The sequence below is a fragment of the Chrysochloris asiatica genome, unplaced genomic scaffold, assembly GCF_000296735.1.
Source record: "Chrysochloris asiatica unplaced genomic scaffold, ChrAsi1.0 scaffold00027, whole genome shotgun sequence".
NCBI classification, from domain to species: Eukaryota; Metazoa; Chordata; class Mammalia; order Afrosoricida; family Chrysochloridae; genus Chrysochloris; species Chrysochloris asiatica.
The window spans coordinates 435,191-440,023 of NW_006408545.1; positions in this window are offsets into that span (position 1 = coordinate 435,191).

Genomic DNA, 4,833 nt, shown 5'->3' on the forward strand with positions numbered 1-4,833 from the left:
TTGAGAAATGCTGAGTGTGTTCTTCCTTTTTGGTTTTCTGATTCCAGATCTTTGCACATTTTGTTGTAATATTTGGCTTTATCTTCTCCAGCTGATCTTTGAAATTTTCTGTTCATCTCTTGGACCTCCTTATTTCTTCCATTTGCTTTAGTATCTCTATGCTGGAGAGCAAGTTTCAGTGTCTCTTCTGACATCCATTTTGACCTTTTTGTTCTTTCTTGTCTTCTCAATGACCTTTTGCTTTCCCATCTGTCAATTTGTCGTACTGTGATCTCTTGTGGGTTGCTATGATTCTGAAATCTATGCCACAGGTATTTTAAATACCAGTAGGGTCACCCAAGGTGGACAGGTTTCAGATGAGTTCCAGACGAAGACAAACTAGGAAGAAAGAGTGACGAACTACTCCCAAATATTTAGTCACTGAAAACCTTATGAATAGCAGAGAAACACTGTCAGATATAATGCCAAAAAATGAGCCCCTCAGTTTGGAAGGCACTCAAAATGCAACTGGGAAAGAGCTGCCTCCTCAAAGTAGAGTTGACCATGTTGACGCAAATGGAATAAAACCCATGGGAGAAAAGTCTGCAGGACCTTCATTTGCTGATGGGGCACAACTCAAAATGAAGACAAACAACTGTAAAAATCCATTGAAAATTGGAACATGGAATGTACGAAGTATGAATCTGGGAAAATTGGAAGTTGTCAAAAATGAAATGGAATGAAAAAACATCAATGTCTTAGGCATTAGTGAGCTGAAATGGACTGGTATTATCCATTTTGAATCTGACAACCACATGGTTTACTATGCCAGGAATGACTAATTAAAGAGGAATGGTGTTGCATTCATTTTCAAAAAGAACATATCCAGATCAGTCATGACGTACAATGCTATTTGTGATAGGATAATATCTATGTGCCTACATGGAAGTCCAGTTAATATCACTATTATTCAAATTTATGCACCAACCATAAAGTTCGTGAGGATGAAATAGAATTCTACCAACTTCTTCAATCTGAAATCGATCAAACATGCAATCAGGATGTATTGATCATTACTGGTGATTTGAATGCCAAGGTTGGAAGCAAAGACGAAAGATTAGTAGTTGGAAAATATGGCCTTGGTAATAGAAATGATGCTGGAGAATGCATGATAGAATTCTGCAAAATCAATGATTTGTTCATTTCAAATACCTTCTTTAGACAGCATAAGAGATGACTGTACACATGGACCTCACCAGATGGAACACATAGAAATCAAATTGACTACATCTGTGGAAAGAGAAGATAGAAATGCTCTATATCATCAGTGAAAACAAGGCCAGGGGCACATGAGCATCAATTACTCATATGCAAATTCAACCTGAAGCTGAAAATAATGAAACAAGTCCACAAGAGCCAAATATGACCTTGACTATATCCCACCTGAATTTAGAGATCATCTGAAGAACAGATTTGATACACTAAATACTAAAGACTGAAGACCAGAAGAGTTGTTGGATGACATCAAGAACATCATGCAGGAAGAAAGCAAAAGGTCACTGAGAAGACAAGAAAGAAGTTTTCTTTGTACAGGAGCAAAAATGGTGTTGGGGGCATGTCTGACCTCCTCCACCTCCATAAGGAAAAAGAGGAGAATCACCACCATCTCTCCAAGATTGATTCCTATGAGGCAGAGGTCAGATATGCTTTTACCGTATTCTGCCATCAACCATCCCTCCCACAGAAATTTACTTCTCTGCTGGGTTTGATAATCTGTTGCAATAGCCACACAGAATTCATAATGTTCATGATTTGGAGGCTTATCAGGGAAGTAAATGATACAGTTCAGGATCAGGAACAACACAGGACACAGTAGCTCTCTGATCAGAATTGTCTCTTCTCATCTGTACCAAAGGCACACCTCTCTAATTCTCAACCTCACAGTCATGCAGCCCCTTGGCCTCTGCTTCATTCAGTCCATTATCTTGGAAGTCTTGCATCCCTATTGATTCATGCTGCTGCCTCTGCCACTTCACAGAGCAGGGAGCTTGAGATTCAAAGAACATGCTCAATTTGTGGCTCTTCTTTCTTCATGGTTCTGGGACTATTTGCTCCTGCTTTTGAGATGACTACTTTTAGATCTAAGGTGATGGCAAAACTAACCAATCCTTGTGTTACAGTCACATACACCCTATTTGATGATCCCATCCAATCATTTGATGGAAGTTACAAAGACCATGGCTAGAAGAGACATATTAAGTAAATTCACTGTACCATAATAGGTTTTTGTTTATATGGTTAGATTTATTCCTAAATATTTCATTTTTGGGGTGGCTATTGAAAACATTATTGTTTTCTTGACAATTTTTCAGAATTCTCTGTTAGTGTAAATGAATCTGACTGATTTTTGTATTTTGATCTTGTACCCTAACACTTTGCTGAATTTTTAATTAGCTCCAGTAATTTGGGGGGAGGGAGTAGGGTTCCTATATGTAGGACCATACCATCTACAAACAGAGTTAGTTTATTTCTTCTTTGCCATTTTGGATGTCTTTTTTCCCCTCCTTGTCTTATAGCTATGCCACAATATTGAATAAGATTGATGATAAAGAGCATCCTTATCTGGTTCCCATTCAGAAGGGCAATGTGTTTAGTCTCTCCATTGAGACTAATGTTGACCACTGGTTTTGTATGTATATCCTTAATTATAGTGAGAAATTTCCCTTTTAGTCCTATTCTGTTGAACATTTTTTATAAGGAATAGGTGTTGGATTTTAACAAATGCTTTTTCTCTATTATAATGGTCATGTAGTTCTTTTCCTTGTTTTAGTTATGTGATGAGTTAAGTTGTTTTTTTTTTGTTTTTTGTTTTTTTTAATATTGACTATCCTTGCAACTCTGGAATGAATTCCACTTGGTCATGATGTATTATTTTTTTCCATATATTACTGGATTCTATTGGGTAGGATCTGTATGCTGAGCAAATAATACGAGAAGCTGGGTTCTATGAAGAAAAACGTGGCATCAGGATTGGAGGAAGACTCATTAACAACCTGTGATATGCAGATGATACAACCTTGATCGCTGAAAGTGAAGAGGACTTGAAACATTTACTTATGAAGATTAAACAGCACAGCCTTCGATATGGATTACATCTCAATGTCAAGAAAACAAAAATCCTCACCACTGGACCAATAAACAACATTCTTATCAATGGAGAAAAGATTGAAGTTGTCAAGGACTTCATTCTTCTTGGATCAACTATCAACACTCGCGGAAGTAGCAGTCAAGAGATCAGACGACGTATTGCACTGGGCAAATCTGCTGCACAGGAACTTTTTAAAGTGTTGAAGAGCAGAGATGTCAGCTTGAGGACTAGGGTGTGCCTGACCCAGGCCATTGTGTTTTCAATAACCTCATATGGATGCGAAAGCTGGACAGTGAATAAGGAGGATCGTAGAAGAATTGATGCCTTTGAGTTGGGGTGTTGGAGGAGAATACTGAGGGTGCCATGGACTGCCAAAAGAACCAATAGATCTGTTTTGGAAGAAGTGCAGCCAGAGTGCTCCTTGGAGGCCAGGATGGCTAAGCTTCGTCTCTCCTACTTTGGACATGTAGTCCGGAGGAAACAATCATTGGAGAAGCATGTCATGCTGGGTAAGGTGGAGGGTCAGAGAAAAAGAGGAAGACCCCCAACGAGATGGATAGGCCAGGTGGCATCATTGATGGACTCGGGGGTGGCAGCGGTGGTGAGGTTGGCCCAGGATCGAGCATTGTTTCGTTCTGCTGTGCATGGGGTCGCTATGAGTCGGTTCCGACTCGATGGCACCTGACAACAACAACAACAACAATTGGGTAGGAATTTGTTGATAATTTGTGTGTCAGTGTTAGAGTTTTTGAGGATTTAAATCTTCACTGGATCAGAAAGCCTCATCGTTGTCTCCCAGAGTGGCTGGTGGACTCGAACTGCGCATCTTGTGGTTCACAGTCCAGTGTTTATCATATGAAGCTACCACACTCTCATGAGGGATATTGGTCTATAATTTTCTTTTTTAGTGATGTCTTTGCCTGATTTGGTAGCAGGATTATTGATCTAGCTTAATTCTTATAAAAATACAGAAAAACCTGAGATTAAAGCTGATCAAACAGTTATTGCTATATAAAGCATAGAATTATTAGCTTCTTATTTGGATCTGAGAGGAACTCATAAACAGATCAAACACCTTTTTTATTTTCATCATAAAATAAAGCATTTTTAAAGATAAATAAAAATCTGTTATGTGAATTATTCTTGAAACAAATGATGAGTATTCTAGAATATTTTGATGTCCATTGTCTACCACAGAATTTTATGCTTGGGAAATACATAAAATATATATATTTGAAAAATTATTTGAGGATTATTGTTTCATTTTTGTCTTATTGTTTACTCTAGCACTATGTTGTCATTACTACTTTCCAGACCTTTTCTCCCTCCTAGGAGAGAGGTACTGTCTTTAGCTGTTACTAAGCATCCTGTTTACTGCTGGCATCCTTGTAAGCCTGGAGGTATTGTACTTCCCACATCACAGCAGACATGTGTGCATGTACTAACATCCTGTATGGAAAAGCATTTGAGTTTCTAACATCACAACACTGTGTCCCATGAAGGCGTGGGAGAATTCTCTGATAGGAGTTCAAACAATTGGTCATTACACCTTTTTGAAGTTCATAAAAATCTTTTAGGTTTTCAAAGACTTTTGCAATAAGGGAACAATAGAAGGTAGAATTTTCACACAATCATTTGCCTGAAGGTTGTTTGAAGTGAATGAAAACAATAACTATTTTGTCACAAATTAACATGTGCACCACTTG